Here is a 20,112-nt window from a genome sequence, read left to right as displayed (position 1 = left end):
AGTATTGGAGCATCTTTAAGGGTGTACAATATTCGCTGTAATTAGTGCCCAGGGGGGGCATAAAATAAGTTAGTGGAGAAAAAATAATCTTTGTTGTACTCGCTATGGACATTCTATCTCTTACAGTTAATGTATGTGTCTTTTCTTTCTTGAGACGCATTATTATGTTGTGATTCATATGTAAGACTCGCAAATTAATTTCATATGGGATACAATACTGGATGTTTAGAGGCCTTCAATTATGTTGTATTAAATCATTGTTAATTCCATGCGATAGGGGTGTATTATACAACCTCATGCCTCTTCCTCCAGAAAAGGGGAGGGAAGTTTTATAAGTCGAAGAGGATGCTAATTAAGGAGTATACGATATTAACGTACTGTAAAATTGGATGCTGATGTTAAAACTTCCAAAAATTATTTAGGAATCCCCTCTGTGACCTTTATTTGTTGATGGTGGATGGTCTAAAGATGGATGCAGCATTAAGCTTTCATACAATGCATTTTGGGGAGTCGCCATAGTATCATAGGGGCAGCAAACACAGAATGAATCTTGCACTCTAGGACGTTCGGCAATATTAAAAAACTGTGCTAATATTAGTAGTATTGTGTGCTCATACAGAACAGCAGGTGTGGTGGGTCGCTAAGAAATTTACTTCAAGAAACGGGAAAGCATCGTGTACAGCTATAGAGAGCAGATATCAAGTGGACGATGATGATTTTTAAAGACAGACTGACCATGGGTGAGAGAGGTACATGAGAAGGAGATTTTTATACGATGACCGGTTATGTACTTGTCGTGACATTATTACGTGATGAAAGTAGTGGGTTTGGTGTACCCCATGATATGATAGCTGGATCGTTTGCAACATCTGTATGGCAAATGCCTGTAGTGAATAGTGTGTAGATAATCCAAAATTTTGAGAAGAATCCAAATCCACAAGCCAATCTCACTTCTCTTATAATAGGAGACCAGATACCGCTTTAGTGACAGCAAGTAAGGTGAGCTCTTGCAGGATTGCGGTCAGGCTGAGCACAGGATTCGATAACAGGCAGCTAAAATAAATCTTCATCAGGTAACATAGAAATTCTGTAAACCTCGGACTATGGTAACCACAACAACTGCAGTCCATGATCTTCTGCCAAGAAGATGCACCGCCCCCTGCTCCAACATCTGACCCACTATGAGTAGCTGCAGATATTAGAGGAGGGACCCTACTTCTCTGAACCAGGAACATTTCTAGAATGATAGGTACATCAATTGCAGGCCAGAAACAGTCTCGAGGCCACACAAGTGGTGGTAACTTTTGTGATTTGGAGAAGATGGCGATCGAATATGAAGCAACGACATACTTCAAATTTGATATCTTTTGAGTCATCGGTCTCATTGGGTAACTATATTCTTTCTTGCGGAAATGCTGGATGAGGATCCGATCCAACTTTGACGGTGGCCAAGTATTTAACCACTGTAACAATCGTGGTCCATGGATATACTAGAAGCTGTGCAGGCGGTTTGCACCACAATCTTGGACCAGATGTGGCTAATGCTGTGTGGGAAAATGAGGGCTCTAAACCAGAAAGCACAAAGCGAAGATGGAGAGAAGCGCCCCGTGCAATGCCAAGGATGAACTCCACGCAGAAGGCGACGAAGACGAGAGAATATGAGTCCGAGTCCATTTGATGTCAGTCCAGATGTCTCAATACAGGTGTCGTAGGGAAAAAAGAAACTATTTCTGCAGACTCGGGTTCATGTTTCTCATAGGGGAGATTGTGAGAATAGAATGGAGGAAACTCGTTCACAGTCAGTAAGTAGCACTTGGAAGGACGCGCGCAGGATCAGATTGACACCATCTTATTCTCGGCCGCATAACCAAGCGACGTCCAAGCATAAATGTCCGTCCACTTGTGAAGGAACTTCTCTACAAGGATTTTGCCGGCACAGATGCTATGGAAACAGGGAAAAACAATGGAGGATGTAGCTTGTGCGGACTATGTAAAATCAAAAGGAGGTGCAGTTGCTATACGGAAATCTGGGCTTGTCATCCACCTACATCATTACTTCCTTGGTGCCAGTCCGTAAGATATCGTTTTGGAGGATAACAAGGCTGTAGGATTGATTGAGGTAAAACAAACTTGCTCCATGACAAACCAATTAATCTCGCCACCTCTGCCAACCTCAAACACATGCTCAACTTATGTCTGTAGTCGTCGAATGGTCAACTGCGCCTAAAAGTAAACCATAACTTTTACTACCAGTGTCAAGGTCTTGTCAACATTGTCAATCCTCCTTGGATTGACTTTGTTGTACGGACAGAGCGATCATATCAGCTCCATGTGGAACGGATTATGAGGGACGAGCAATTGTGGGAGAATGTTATGGTCTTCCATAAATCCATGCTCCCTGAATTGGCCTGCCCCCGTGCAATACCTAATCCAGGGATACGTGAACATAGGTGTGTGAGTATGTGTCAAGTATCATTTCACAGAAGGCACATTAATTGAAGACATGATATATGTGTGTGATAAATTTAATTATTACATATTGTTATATTGGCAAAGAGTATAGTGAAACTGGATGATATTTATGTTTGTAGTTGCCTAATTTTTATGATTCCATGCATAAATGACCCAAAGTCATTAGTTATGTATTTCAAGTTTGATGGTCCTGTGAGGAAAACAGCAGTGAAGAGAAAACCTCACGCTAAGAAAAGCTAATGACAGTGTGATAGACAGTTCTGACTCAAACGAAGACGTTGACATCTTATCCAGGCACTTCAAGGACTCGAACGCTATTAAGACATCTATGTCCAATTGTATAATGATTTAAAATTATCTATTCTAAACCATTTCATGTCATATGGATTAATAGATAGTTAGCCCTCAATCATATACATGGCATTTGCATGTTGGCTCCAAACATCCAGATTCAACTGCACAAACAATATCCACATATTGATATATGACGGAACTTCATAAAATCATAAATGTCAATCATTTCTCTATCCAGATCCTGACACTCGAGTTGTCAAATTTTGTTGGCCGGAGGATATCCACCAGTGGATTGTTGATGGCACAGGCACACTTGAGTGGTACTCGGGAACAGTTCTTGCTGTGGCGAATGGGCTAGACGGCCCTGACGACGATGTGTACGAAGTGCAGTATGATGGAGAAGATTGTTCTTTCGATGTTGACCATAGGATAGAGGACTTTCGCGCTTCACAAGTCAAGTTCATTGATCTTTAAAGGTAACTATATTGTATGAAAAACTTATAGATTTGTGTGCAAATTGAAGTGTGAAGCTAAATATTCCTCAGCTTGACTACGCTTCAGCTCCTCCAGCTTGACTTGAAATGTAGAAGTTCTGTAGTTTGTTGTATTTTCTGTAGTGGTGTGTATATGTAGGACTCAAACACGTGTTGGTAGCTTCTGGTGTTTATTCGTGGAGTCCTTAAGGGCGACTCCGTTAACTTGTGAAATCTTGGTTTATATAGAGATCCATGGACATTCAACATCAATCAGTTTTATAACAAATGTCAGAGTACATATTCTACTTAAGTAATCTGACCACTTCTTGTCACGAATACGCTTGGTCATGATAGCTACAAGGCAAAACCACCACCTGATCTGTTGAATAACCGACTATACCACCAGTATAATATTTTCATGTTTGGTTTGTTTATGGAGTATGGCTTGATGTGGGTTGTTCTTGCCCCATGGCTCGTGATGTTCGTGTCGATGTAGTTGTAGAGTTGAATCATGGTGGAGGCGTTGAATTTTAGTTGCATAGTTTTTTATTTGGTTCCATATATATACTTAGTACAGTGGATAAAGGGCCATATAGTCCTATACATCCTGACGGGAATTACAATCATTAAAACTTCTCCGTCAACTAAAATACATGTACAAAATTATTTCCATGCTTCCTAGTGTTGGTATCTTCATAGGTGTCCTGGTGTGAAGTGTGTCATGTCTGTAATCCGGATCTGTTGTGTCCGGTGTGTCTTTCGAGTGTCAATATATATTCGATACCAGGAAGCAGGAATGGCGTAAAGGTCACGATTTCCTAAAATTATGTCAGGCAATGATTGAATAACAACTTCCTAGTTATGAACTGACTTCCTATATGGACTTAGACAATGTTCCTAAATCAACTGCCTGAAGATATATTCACATTGGTCAATCAAATTATCAAGTTATATATAGCTTGCTTTAACTTAAATCTTTAAATTAAATTTCCATTTCAAGGCATCGTTATGCTACATTCGCCATATACTCATATATGATTTCAAATGAGCTAAAATTTGAAATCATTATGCTACAAAAGTAAAATTAAATTTCCATATTAAGGCACCGTTTATACTAAAAACATCCAAAGAAAGTTCACTGTGAAATGTGCAAAACAAGATATTGTCAAAATTAACATAACTGTACACCATTCTTATGCCATACAATGTAAATATTTCAATAAAACACATTAGAATAATTTTTTCGGGTACATGTACAATGTAACAGTGGTGTTTGGATTGACATATGTTGATGATATTAAGTGGTATGTTATCATTAAAAAAAATAAAAAAACCTAACTTCTGGATGACTTTTAAGGTTCATGATATGCTGTTATCAGAAGGAAAAATGAAAATGAAATTGGAAGTTCTTCCATGCATTAGCACGTGAGAGAAACTTCCCGTAAGTATATATAATATGTAAAATGTGTATACGTGTCAACAAATAAAGTAAGATATAAATTGTTAAAAGAACTTCCATATGAAATATTAAGTATATAACAACAGTCGCTCTTAAGGACTCCACGAATAAACACCAGAAGCTACCAACACGTGTTTGAGTCCTACATATACACACCACTACAGAACATACAACAAACTACAGAACTTCTACATTTCATTAGTGCTGTGACCAGGATGTCTAAGGCTATATGTGTACCTATAATATACTAAGTGTATTCATTGAATTATACATAAAGTTAATTTTCTAAATATTTAACATTTCCATATAATGGCACATTCTACGCTTCAGTTCCTTCAGCTTGGCTACGCTTCAGTTCCTTCAGCTTGACTACGCTTCAGTTCCTCCAGCTTGACTACGCTTCAGTTCCTCCAGTTTGACTACGCCTCGGTTCCTCCAGCTTGACTACGCCTCGGTTCCTCCAGCTTGACTACGCTTGGTTTCTCCCAGCTTGACTACGCCTCGGTTCCTTATATATTGCTTACATCTCAGTTCCTTCTGCATAATTTTGATCACAGACTTATAGGTATTCTTGGGTGAAACTGTTTTTGTAATATGAAGATCTCTCCAACACTGTAAATATGATCGATTGAGAAAATATGAAGAAGTATTAGCAACGATAATCAATCTCTGATTTGGCTAGAACTTTGAATTAATTAACAGCATAATCTCAACAGTTTGTACCAGGAGTGAATACAAGTGACATCTACAAATTGCAGCTGCATTGCTCTGAGGATGAAAGAAGATCAGTGAATGCATGTCAAACTTTCATCTCACCTGATTGTATCAGTCTTGTCTATGATCTGTCTATAATTTGTAATGTTATATAATCTTATACCATTTGATTTATGTATTTATAGTTTGATGTTTAGAGAGCACATGGCAAAGACATACCAGTACTGCTGAGAAAGTCCATATAACTGTTGATTTCCATATCTGATATCTCCTAGTCTGCGACCAATTCCTGTTTGTTCTATCCTGAATAGTACATGAACCTTTGGTACTAGGTAAGTCAACTTCAAAAGAATTTTGAAATATTCATGCATTTATAATACTGTTTCAAGTTTATTACTTTTACCAATTTTGTGCCTCTTTTACATGCTATTTTTAGGTCTGGTTCCATCACTCTATACATTACATTTCTGCCAGATAATTTTCTAAAGGGCATGCACTTCCTTGTATGTTCATGATAATATTTTACCTTTTTTAAACAGTTTTGGACATCACTGCAATTGATGCATTTTTTAGGAATGTTCGACTTTAACTATGTATTTTTTTGTTCTATTGAATTGTATTTAGAATAGCTATATATTTTAATAGGATGGGCCAAGACAAAAACAACGATATATGACATGCCATACTTTTCATGTAATTCTGAAGGAAAATTCACTTATAGAATACCTGGCTTGATGCACCTTAACTTGGAGTTTCTGAAAAAGGAAACACCGAGTCATGCTATATATGCTCGTGCTTCGTACTCGTGAAAAATATCAAAGTTTTCACAACTGGTATTCATCAAGAAACAAGGAATATCCTTTATTTCTTCAGTAATTCTTGGTTGTATATAACGATGTGTAGGTGAAGTGAAACGCTGTGCAGCTTTTCATTTCAAATAAAACAAATTTAACGCCTATTCCAAATTTTAAAATCATACTCAAAGCCGGTGAAAATTTAACTCGAAAACAATAAACCAGTAACTCGAAAATGTTGAGTGAAAACTCGAAAAAGTTTGATTAGAAACTCGAAAAAGTTGACTCGAAGCTCGGAAATGTTGACTAGAAAATCGACATTCAACAACTAATAATTAATTCGCGATTTTTTTGGTTTTAAATTATACTTTCATGTAATGATTAAGAGGGCAACGAAGAGTAATATAAGTGTATCTAAATTTATCACCTCTGAGTGCAAACACAATTGGCTTTATTACCGATACATGTATATGCGCTGATTTTGGGATGGAATATTAAGGATACGTGGGAACAATTAAGACAATTTAGCAGTTGAACATCTTAATTATTTACAATGCATCTGATTTATTTATGTTCTTATTAATACATTTACTTTATGAGACGCTGAGATAAAAAGTTTCTTCGGTTGATATTGTAGACTAGCGGCACTTACTTTTTTCTCAAAGCCCTCGATATAGTCCTGAAGTGGGAGAGTTCTTTCGATCTAGACACACCTCTGGAAGCTAAACCAACACAAGGACTCGGACTATTTCCGTGTGATTGCCAATCAGTTTCGAGGGTGGCAGGCTTGTTTGACCGATTACAGTCCTCATCAGGTGCTAGAGCTGACGTAACAATTGGGCGGAAGATAGTTTCTGATTCACGCCATTCTTACCGTTGCAGTAATCATAACGACGTTGAGTAACGGGGGATCGTAAAATGAAACATTACCGATACACGGTGACAGGTCGTCGACTTACTCTTGTAAGTGAGAGCTTTCGTGAAAAATGACATGGGGTCAGATGGGACAAAAAATATCTTGTATATATTTATGTACTGTGTTCGTTCAGTTGTATTGTCTCAATTTAGGCTACCTTTAAGTGGTTAAACGTCTCTGAATTTCAAAATTACATGTTTTATAAATTTTGTGTAATTGTAAGTATTAGTGGTATTCAAATGTTGAAATATTGAGATAATCAGTAGCGAAATTAAAAATGTAAACCTTCTGGTTAGTAAGAGTATTAAGAAGCAAAACAAGAACGGGACATGGAAATCACTTGTGTATGTTAATATAATAGTAGATTCTATTACTCAATGTAAACTTCTCTCAAATCTCTATTGGAACAATTGCCGTACACGACAGGTTATATAAGGCGTATTGAGGAGATATACATTTTAGTCTAAATCGTAAGCTTAGTAATATGGTAAATGGGTATAATTAAACAATCAGTGAAATAGTATGGGGGTGTGGTCATCCATCCTTCGGGGAAATGATGACAAGTCTCGCGAGCATCAGAAATTTCGCTATGTACTGTACACTATCCACTATCTTAGATATCATCCTTACAGGAGATTATAAACTTGGATAAACATGACACTTGGAATTTAGTTAATAAATAATGAATTTCACCGTACATGGTAGGCAAAGGTGTAAAAATAACACACGGTGGATATATATCTAATGTTTTCTTCAATGTACCTGAAGAGATCAAGGTGATTTAAATCACTATCAGAAACATTATATTAGTAATGTTACGTGAGTAGATAATAGATCAAGATAAAGTTATATGTGCAATAACTGAACATTTTAACTCCCCCTTTATCTATTGTCACTCCATAAGGTTGAAGAGAATGTTAAGCTGTGATAACTTTCAAATCGATAGACAACAAAAAATACGCATGTTGCCTTAAAAAACGTTAGGTTAAAACATAATCTATGTGCTTGTAAAATTCCTGTTATTATCGCGTATATAATTGTTTTCGAGTGGAAAACATTCTTGAAGGAAAGCAGACTTACTACTTACTGATGACACTGTAAAATGATTAATGTGTGAATTTATAAGAACCACAACTTGGCTTTCTGAGTGTCTGATTCGTATTTTACTTATCGATTTAACATATAATTATTGTTTACATGTTATTGTCTGATGAACATTTCTGCTCTAAAATAAAATCTATGCATTGTACCTAGATGTTATTACTTGGAAATGGCTGTGGGGTTAACTTTTATGGTTTTTAGTAAGACATTAATTGTTTATATTCTGTCGTCTTGTTTCAGTTGAGCTATGCACAATTATGGGCACATTTTAACTTAGAGGTTTCACTGTATGGGTACAATGTTAACTCATTTGTTAGTCATTAATGACTAAATTTTATGTACGCATGGTAAATAAACATGTATTAAGTGAATGAAAAATAACAATGAACCTTCAATTCCAAAATGGGCAAGATTTATCGAATATAAAACATAATCTTGAAAAATACAGTACCATGGTATGTTTCTCCAGAATCGATAATGCGTTGTCCTCTCAATTTTGCCAATATTCTCATTTGTTATTCGTTAAATACACTTTTTCGAGTCACACTTTGCTAAACATTTAAAATACTCCTTTTTTGCCAACAAGAACAAACCACCCCAATGAAGTACAAAAACCGTAAAACTCTTTAAAAGTGATTTTGGTATCAAATACTAGAAACATTAGAAAATAGCGATGAGAGATCGATTCCAAACGAGCAAAGATAATAGGCATAAACACTAACAAACTAAGATAATTATACCATGGGTATTATCCGAGATGAATGGCGTCTGTCCTCACTATTTTGCATCTTTTTTATTTCATTTCAGTTTTTCTGCAAACTATAACTTACTTTCCGCGGGTTGAATACATGTTTCGTTGGAAATATGGTATGTCGCGTATATGATTTCCTCGTATTGGGGTCTTTCTATGTGTATCTGCCAAAGATTGCACTTGACATATCCGTGTGAGCTGCGGGAATAGTGTGAAACTTGGTGGAGGGGTTGGGGATTGCTATGGGAGGGATTTATGGTGTGGAGTGGGTTTTGCCAGATCTTTTTGCTGTCATCTATTAATCGTTGGGTTTATTTTTTGTTTTTAATCCCACAAATTATAGGGATTCGTTACAGCTTATGTTTGAATCCGTTTTTTCGTTATTGCCTTCTATTTGTATTGTTTCTTTTCGATATTAAGGGAAAAAGAGGATCCCAAACCACTACCCCCAAAATATATATAAATCCAGGGACGAATATATACCCTTAGACGAGGACAAAAAAGGTCTACTGGAAAAACATTTTCTGTGGAAAGGACCGAAAGCTTTTTGATTCATTTGGAAAAAATATTTCATTTCAGTCATAAAATATGTGGCATTTTTTTCTTTTAGGGAGAAGAAAGACTTTTGAATGGTCAGGATGGCCTGGATTATTACATCACAGAGACAGAGATAGGTGAGAGAGAGTGATTCGCATCCACCCCAAGTTTTTTTTGCGATAATATGATTACATCCATAGAATGACTATCAATATATATCATTTATATATCCAGACTCAATATTCATAAGTTATGGAGATAGGGAACTAGTGAATATTATATTGAAAAAACGTTTGCTGGCTTCAAGTCTCGGTTCTGAAACATAAAAGTACAATTACAATAAACAGGCAAAAAAAATGGCATGATATAATTGAGAAAGGTAAATGTTGATCAAACTACAAACGCACGACTAAGGTTCCTGGAACTATAGGTCGCCCATGATGGATTATCTTAACCTAAATGGAAATTTTTATTAATTTTTTCGTACTCCTAACGGTTTAAAACGCAAACGCAGAACATAAAATGAAAACTTGATACTAGATTTAAAATAATCGTATGACAGTAATTGTTAGTAGTTAATGAATAACCCAATCATGCATAATAATAATGAGAAAACACTGAGACGAAAATGGATCATAACATGCGAAGGTTTTAACTTTAGAATAATTAATAACGAAACCAAAGAATGATACTCGTTAAAAAAACTATAACTGTTAAACACTGTACTAACTAAAAATCAAGATGTGGTTTATTTCAACACGAGATTTCTGCTTTTAACTTTTTAATGGTATATATGTGATATATGTGAATGAAGTTTACAGTAATTTACGTGAATTGCTAGTTATAAAGTTCCCGTTGAATTTCAACCAAACGGCTACTCAACTTTATTTCTCGATTAGATTGAGTATGTCAAAACGCGCAGAATTGGAGACCGCGGATGGATATGTTTGAATTGGTCCGCGACGCATCAGATTCACATGTAGAAGTAATTTAAGTAGGGCTATATGTAGAATCATACTCGGATCGAGGTACATGTAGGACCTATCAAACAGGTTGAACATCATAATGTTAAAAAAAAAAAAAAAAAAAAATGTACATGTGGGCGGTGTACATACAAGTATAGAAAAAAGTTAACAATTGGTAATGTTAATTCGGTTGTACCGTCTCTCTTTGGTGCGCCCAGAATTAATATAACAATGTTGTTCTGGATGTTACAGTTGTTATCCATATCGATTGCCTTCTCGCGGAATAGCTTTTACTTTGTCATAGCAAAACGTGTGTACTAGTGTTGTTGTGCAATTTACAACGTTGTATGAATTGTATGTTATTTGTAACAATTCTCATTGTCATATAAATGCGAAACTCGATATGATAGGGAAAAAACAATCAGGCTCAGTGATTGAACCAGCGATGAGAAAAGTCTATTATGCGCTAACAATTCATTAGAGTCAGGTAATGTTACTACGGAATTCTGTTACAGACGTTTACTGGTACACTACTGTCATCAAGTACCTAGGCGCTGACATAGTGTTGTTGGTACTTGTGTCCTCTCGTTCGAGCACGATCGATTTAGTTTGAAAAACCTCAGAAAATTCCAAAATAATGTTTGCTTTTCAGTGAGGAACCTTTAGGACATCCTTGTTGTCAGAAATATTTAAAACGTGAATAGATCAATAGTAGATCTCTCATCGGATCCGTAAATGTTGAAAGAGAACTTCTAGAGTCGTCACATATCTCATTGCAGGAGGATTTGGATCGGACGCCGCCGTCACACAACTACGTTAAAATATCCTGCCTTGTTATATCTTGTGTACACGTGTGTATCAATACTATGCATAACGCCTATATATTTAAACTTATTGGGCTCTCATATTTTCACCTTTGCTTGGACTTGGTCAAAATACGTATGTAATAGCCGATTTTTGTTTAACCATAACTGTATGGTAACATTGAACTTTGAACTTGGCGTTATATGAAAATGTTTTCTGTGCAACGTAAAAGGACTAACTTTTTTTAAAAAGGAAACGCATGGCTTAGTTTAATTTTTGACGCAAACATTACGGTTTTATTTGTTGAGTTTTTTCATTAGGATTTTGGATGATGATGTAAACAAAATTAATACATGTATTTACTAATCATTGATATGATGAAGTTCAAAACAATTTTTTAAATTACCAAATTGTTATATAAGCAACGGAAAAATATCCGACAGGGCGACGTGCTTCTCATTTGTTGTAAAAATGAGTGAGTGTCAAATGAAAAAACATTACACTCTGTGCCTATGTTGACGTGTCCTATACAGATCGTGTCTTTGAGGGTGGGACGGGCGTAAGATCCTCTGATAGAGTGGTCATTATGTTAAACATATCATATGTCCTTGTGTTCTTTGAGAATTTAGATCATGTGTATTATAAATCATGCACCGCTAATATCCACGGAGAGTGTGACAGTTACGGTCACCACAAAAACAGTGTATCCACTCGAATATATAAGTGAATTTGTTTCATCTACGATGGCGTATGAGCGTAGATTATATAATCATAGGCTCCCAAGGTGTTAATATCGTCAAGTCCAGACGACATCTCAAACACATTTGAGCTACTTGAAAAATCGGTGATGTTTTGAAACTCCATGTGAAGCGAGATAGCTTCTCGCCACAATAACGGTTTGTAGCTATAAACATTTAATACAAAGTTGATAAAGTGCGGAAATAACCAAATTTAGCACTGTATATGCTTATTGTCCTTGCGGATAGGTATATGATTAGTGTTATCATGTGTATTTGTAAGAGTAGAACGACATTCTTTCGGAGAAAACGACGCGAATTGCACTCACAAATTAATGACGTAATAATCGATACCTACCCGCAAGAGACAGCCTACTCTGTAATATACAAAAGACGGAATAAGAAATATAATATAAATATCTTGACCGTCTGAATTCCAGTTGATGGCCCGATTTCCTTTAGCACTGAGAAATGTACGGGAATGCGCCATTCTGGCGATCGTTGCCATGTACAGGTTGCATTAGCGTTGGAGTAGGGAATTATTACCACCCAGCCGTTAATCATTTGGACATCCGCCATAATGATGCGTTGATAAAAGAATTGTCTTAGAGTATGACATCCTGTTAAAAAATATGTTCAAAATTTGATGATCGGGAATTTTAGATATCATTTTGCTTCATTGGCTTATACACTATTTTTTTACATGCATGTCTGACAGAAAAGCTCGAGTGGCTGTTCCATTTGCCCCATGAGGTCGAACGCTTATTTAACAGGCATTTTAATGTCTTAAACACTAAATGAAAAATCATATACACGGACACCAAAGCAGTACCTTCCAAATTATTTGCGTGGTTAATACGAAGGATAAAAGTTGATAGTAATACATTTGTTTCAATCCTTTCTGGTTCTTTTTAGAATAGTTGAGTTAATCGATATTTAATCCGCCTGATATCCAGTGACTTCGCCCAACTAATATCCTTCGATATAACCACTATTAGATACTTTAATCCTTAAATACTAGAGCGATGTTATTGACAAAAAATCTCTAATTCGGCCATGATCTGAAGCGTACATATGGAAATCAGGATTCGATGACGTTATGGTAAAATGGCGGCCTCCGCTGGATTATTCCAACACATTTTGAAGTTGAGATTCTTCAAAATGGTGGTTTTTGTAATTATGTGATAAAAACTGTCTTAAATTTATGTTCATTTCAGATTAGATTTTATGGGGTCACGTCTCGAAATCTTGATATTTGCTCATTAAGGGTAGCAAAATAAAATTTTCAACTTTCAATTTGAAGACCTAACTACCCTTTTCTTACTATAATTGACAAATTTAATCCTCACTAAAAACTGGTTTATGGTTATGTTTTTTTATTTATTATCTTCAAATTTAAATGAAAACAAAGTTGACGTGTCTATGCCGGCATAAAGAAATGAGGTCAGTGTACTTATTTTTGGCCCCATTACAATAATCGTTATTTTCCAAGCATTTTCTTATCAAAAATTCTAATTACCATACAAAAAGTAAAATATAAAAATTAAAAAAAAAAAAAAACAATAGGTTATAGTTTCACACCTAAATGCATTAACAGATATATATAGCAGAAATGAACTTGATATACTGTGGCTAAACATTTCACTGCATTTAAAAAACCTAGGCGATTTTTCATGTAGATAAAAATCAAAAGAAGCACATATGTTCAAAATATATGTTTTTGTAGTAGTTATCTTATTTTCTGCCACATTTCTTTCTCCTTCTCCTTTTTTTTGTACTCAGATAGATGGCCGCTCATACGACCTAATATCGCTAATTCCATACATTTTACACATATTCATTTTTCCAGTGATTACCTATTGTATATATTTATGTTAGAATGTAATCTTTGTTTATTTGTGACTGTAAAGGTCGTTGCTGACCAGGGTAGTCAGACATTTGTTTGCTCCGTACATTTTGCTAAAAAAACCATTATCTGTGTGTGAAGTAACTTCTTCAGCTTTGACATGAGCCATCGTTTATACATTGATGTATATTAGATTCCACAGACTTTTTTGGTAATTTATCTTTGGAAAATGTGGAATTTGATTAGCACAATGAACTAGCCAGGCGCTAACTACTGTTCACTCGCGCATATGTGTATGTCGCCCTGCACGTGCAATACATGTGTACTTTACTGTGTGTTACCTGTTCAGGTAAAACTTACTCTGTGACTGTATGTGATATCTCTAGACATACAGGATGTTCACAGTATAAAACAAGAAAAATTGGTAAAAAAAAGTTTTAGCGATGGACAATAAGTTATAGTTTCACACCTAAATGCTTAACAGATATACAGCAGAAATGAACTTGATATACTGTAGCAAACATTTCACTGCATGATAAAATTTTGAAAACCTAGGCGATTTGAAAAATATGTAGATAAAAATCAAAAGAAGCACATATGTTCAAAATATATGTTTTTTTTGTAGATCTTATTTTCTGCCACATTTTTGCTCCTTCTCCTTTTTTGAACTCGAATAGATGGGCTCAACGCTAAATATCGCTAAATTCATACTTTTACACATATCCATTTTTCAGTGATACTATTGGTATGATATTTATGTAAGGATGTAAATCTTTGTTTATTTGTGACTAGTAAGGTCGTTTGCTGAACCAGGGTAGTCAGATCATTGTTTGCCATATACATAGGACAGGGTCGATGAATTATACGGAATGATTTCCTCACTCATGACAAAGAGTGATATAGATAAACTCTTGGACAAAAAACTTGAAAAACTCAGAAAGGATATAAAAGCAGAAAACCGCGCGTTGGTAGAACAGCTGGAAGGGAAGATATTTGAGCTGGAAAAGGAAAATGATGTGTTAAAGAAAAAAAGTTGTGACGCTGGAAAACCAGGCACAGAATAATGAAAAGTTCAGTGCTTCTATGGACTAGAAACTAAATGAGCTCGAACAACAAGGAAGAAAAATTTCAATCCGGATTGTTGGACTCAATAATGGTAATGAACGGGAATCGGTAGAAGAGTGTGTTGATAAAACAGTTAATTTTGTGAACAACTCCCTTGAAGTTCAGCTCAGTAAAACGGACATAGACATTGCCCATCGGTTGGGAAGATATAACAAGGACAGACCCAGAACTACATGTATTATATGCAAGTTCACTCATAGGAGGAAAAAATCAGAGATCATATACAATCATAGGAAGCTCAGCGAAAAAGGACAAGTAATCTTCGAGGACCTTACGAAGAAGAACCAGAATATTTTGAAGGCGGCGTATAAACTAGACAGTGTAAAAAGTACTTATAGCATAGACGGAAAACTGTTTGTTGTGCTATAGAATGGTAAAAAACGACGACTTCAGTATGACACAGAACTGACTGACCAATACCTTGCCGATGACAGAAACTTCAGGATCGGATCTTTTGACTGAGTTTTCATGTGACTACTTTCGGTACGTCAAGTACCGCCAGGGACGAACTTCTCTGATTGTCGATCAGACACCTGTTAAGTTGATTGGATCCAGTCTTGATTTTTTAAGATAAGTGGTTTTTATTCCTGTATATTTTTTTTCCATTCTGAGTTATTCATATAAATTCATGTGTTATGGATGTAATGGTATATATAAACACTATATATATTCAGTGAGAGGATTGTGTAAGGAATTTCGTATGAACCGGTAAGTAACATTTATTTTATCTCATTTTTTGAATTATTTGAATGAAACGATATTTGCTTTACAAATAATAGCTTCGCGTTATTTCATCCGGATAATTCTGCCTAATCGTGATTCTACCTAATATTAGTGTCCTACTTCCGGTTCTAGCGTTACTTCCGTTTATGTTCGACCATGCTTGATTGAATTTTACAAGAGGCAGTTTGTGTGAATGCGTGAGTCAACAGTAGTGCTTAATCTTGACCAATTTGATATGTTTTACTCTCCTTTTTTTCTTGCTTTTCTTTCCCTCTTCATTTCATGGGCTAGATGTCATAATTTCTGTAGTTAATTACAGTATCAGATGATGGACTGTGTATCAATTTTGTCGGTGAACTGCCAGGGACTCGAGGATAAAATGAAAAGAAAAAATGTTTTTGTCTATCTAAGGAGTAAAAATTGTAGTATATATTGTTTGCAAGACACTCATTTTACCGAAGAATGTCAAAATACTATTAGAAGTGAATTGGGCTGTGATTGTCACTTCAGTTCATTCAGACCCAACTCAAGGGGAGTTGCTATTTTATTGAATAATAATGTTGAGGTGAAAGTTATTAAAGAACGAAGAGATTTATCGGGAAATTTCTTTGCCCTTGATGCAATTGTAGATGGCTATAAATTACTTTAATTATGTTATATGGGCGAAATTCTGACTCGCCTACTTTTTATGACTCTATAACAAATACTTTAGAAGATTTTGAGGAAGGCTCTGGGTTCTGTCCCCTGGCCGAGACACACCAAAGTCTATAAAATTGGTAGTTTCTGCTCCCGCTTAGCGTTCAGCATACAGGGAGTGGGACGACTGGAATCGCCCGTTGTCAGTATAATGTGACCGGGTGGGGTGTGTTGCTTGGTGTCTTCGGCGGCATGCTTCAGTGATATAGCACTATAAAAAGGGCAAAAGTTCCACTATACAAGAAGACACTACATGAATATACCGCAGTCTCCCAAAACACGCACCTCGCACAACATACACGCATCACACAGCATACATGGGAGGCCGTCCTTACATGACCCTGGCTGTTAATAGGACGTTAATTAATCAAACAAACAAACAAAAAATTTTGGTAATGATAAGTACATTATATGTGGTGACTTTAGTTTAGTCATCAACCCAGATCTAGATTATGATAGTAATTATAAAAATGTTAATAATCCAAAGGCATGGGAGAAGATTTTAGAAATTATTGAGAACTATTCACTGGTTGATATTTATAGGTATCTACACCCAGGGTCTAGACGCATCACTTGGAGAAAGAAACCCCCTTTAAAACAAGCTAGATTGGACTTTTTACCTTTTACCTGAAAATTTGTTACCAAGTGTGGCCAATGCAACTATAGAAGCGGGTTATAGATCTGATCATTCTTTTCCCAGGATTAGTTTTAAGTTCAATGAATTTAAACGAGGCAAGGGGCTCTAGAAATTCAAATCCTCACTATTATAAGATGAAGAATATCTCAAAATTGTTAAGAATATTATTGTTGATACCAAAAGCCAGTACTGTTTACCATGATAGGAACAACATTAGTAATGTTGCTGATACAGATATTCAATTTGTTATTAATGACCAACTTTTCCTTGAAACTCTGCTAATGGTAACAAGGGGTAAAAGTATCTCTTACTCATCTTTTAAAAAGAAACAGCTAAATTTAAATGAAGACAATCTTAAGAAACTTATTCAAAACCTAAAAGAACAAGAGCATGTAAATGTGGAAGTATTAGAGGATAAAAAAAGCAGTTAGAAATATCACGAGTAAATAAAATTAAAGGAAGTGTCATTCGATCTAGAGCAAGATGGCAAGAAGAAGGTGAGAAACCAACAAAATATTTTATATTTTACATAATTATATGTATAAGTCTAGAACATAGAAACTTTGTTTTAAAGATAATACCTCGAATTGAAAAAGATAATATCACTATTCTAACAGATCAAGATTATATTCTGAAAGAGGTTCATTCTTACTATGAAAAACTTTATGACGATAATTATGACATAGATGATTTTAATCTAACAGAGTACTTAGATATATATGATGTCAAAAATTAAATGATTCAGAGTCTTTAGATTTAGAGGGGATTATCACTTTAGAAGAGGCAGCTTAAACACTAAAATAATGAAAAATAATAATAGTTCTGGCACAGATGGTTACACAGCCGAATTTTTAAAATGTTTTTGGAAGCAACTAGGTGTATTTATTGTCAGGTATATTAATTATGGTTATATAAATGATAAATTGTCAGACGATAACCCAAAGACAAAGGGTTACCGTTTGTATTCCCAAGGGAGATAAGCCTAGACAGTTTTTAAAAAATTGGAGACCTATCACTCTTTTAAACATAGTCTATGAATGTATTGCAAATAGAATTAAAAACGTGTTAGATAAGTTAATTTGTGAGGATCAAACAGGATTTCTTTCGGGTCGTTACATTGGTGAAAATACAAGATTAGTGTATGATATAATGCAATTTGCTGATGAAAAATATATTCCAGGTATGTTACTTATGTTAGATTTTGAAAAAGCCTTTGATTCTGTGTCTTGGGAATTTATAGATGAAGTCCTTAGATATTTCAATTTTGGCCCAGGTATTCAAAAATGGATTAAACATTACGGCAACTGTAAATCAGGGGGGTAACCTGTCACCGTTTCTTCAAATTAAAAGGGGCTGCCGTCAAGGGGACCCAATCGCCCCATACATTTTCATATTATGTGTTGAAGTACTAGGTATCAGATTAAGAAAAAATAAAGATATTAAAGGAATTGAAGTAGATAATTTGCCTATCCTAATTTCTCAGTATGCTGATGACACTACGCTTATACTAAATGGTTCAGAGTTATCGCTTCAAGAATATATTAATGAATTAAAAACTTTTGCAAGAATCTCTGGTTTAAAGAGACAATTCACTCAGGCTAATTCTTTTACATAACCAAGAAGCAAAATATAGCATAAATGTATTGTTCTACATTTCTTATGAAAGATATGACATAAAACATTGACAAATTCCACGACATTGTTAAGTATTTTGATTAATATCGTTGAAATATCATTTCGTTGATCAATACGATTAAGCAGGTACAATATGGACGCTGTACCCATACCCGAGCCAAAGTCACGCACGTTAAACAAATGAACAGCATAACCACTGAGAAGGTGATGAAATGATTTTTAGGCAAGACAATTCACCTAATAAGGTAAACACACTACTGTCAGAGCGATTTGAGCAGTTCTAGACAAAAGTTGCAGTACTCAACCAGCAAGGGACAGGGTTCGGCATACAAGAAGTTCGACCACAGTGTGTAATGGCGGACAGCGAGCAAGTTTGAACATTTCACACACATGTCACCACCATGGGCTTTTCAGGCATATCAAAGTAAAACCGACAGATCTAATTTCCATTAGAACTGGGATTTTTTAAAAATATATACAAATTTCAATGTTCTCTTAGACTGAACTGTCCCTTTAAAACTAAATGTTGATAAAACACAGGTCATTTCGATTGGGAGCAAGACTTACAGTAATGAGGCCTTTCTACCGGAACTAAATTTACGGTGGGGAAAACTAAATTTAACTTGTTAGGAATTGAGTTCAGAGTAAATCTACATGAGATTCCTAAATTAAATTTTGATAAGAAACTGAAAAAAATTAAAAGCATTAATAAAGAATTCTCAATTTAACCATTTATTTACCTCTTTACCAACCCTAGCGAAACCTTTTTCAAAAGCTCAACTCAATCCTTTAAACTTTTTATGGAACAGAAAAGTAGACAAAATAAAGAGGGATATCATAACACAAGATTATAGCAAAGGCGGATTGAAAATGATGAATATAAAATTGTTTGTTGATTCTTTAAAACTTGTTTGGATAAGCTGCTTACTGAAAAAAAACATGCAAGTGGCAAATTATTTTTAACTCCCACACAGATTTTAAAATGCTGTCAACATGTGGTAATGTATATATTGAGAAATGTCGAAAGAAATGTAATAATGAATTCTGGAAAGATGTTTCCAAAGCATGGGAAAATTTTAATGATATAAATGGAAGTAAGGAAAATGAGGACAATCTAACGGGTGTGTTGACAAGGCCAATCTGGTATAATAAATATATTAGTGTTGGAGGAGTAGTAGTGTTTTATAAGTCCTGGTATGAAAAAGGAGTGACAATAATCAATGATTTGATAAAAGATTATGTAACATGCTCCTTCTATACTTTTCAAGAATTCACAGAAAGATATAACATCAATACAAATTTTCTTCAATTTCAAGGTCTTATTTCATCTGTTAAAACATTTTTAAGGAGGCTAAATTTTGAAAATCATGTAGTATTTTATCCAATTATTCCTAATAATTTACTGTGTTTTATAAATAATCTAAGGGAAA

Source organism: Argopecten irradians, chromosome 14 (assembly GCF_041381155.1).
Source record: "Argopecten irradians isolate NY chromosome 14, Ai_NY, whole genome shotgun sequence".
NCBI lineage: Eukaryota > Metazoa > Mollusca > Bivalvia > Pectinida > Pectinidae > Argopecten > Argopecten irradians.
Note: the sequence above shows the minus strand (reverse complement) of the source record.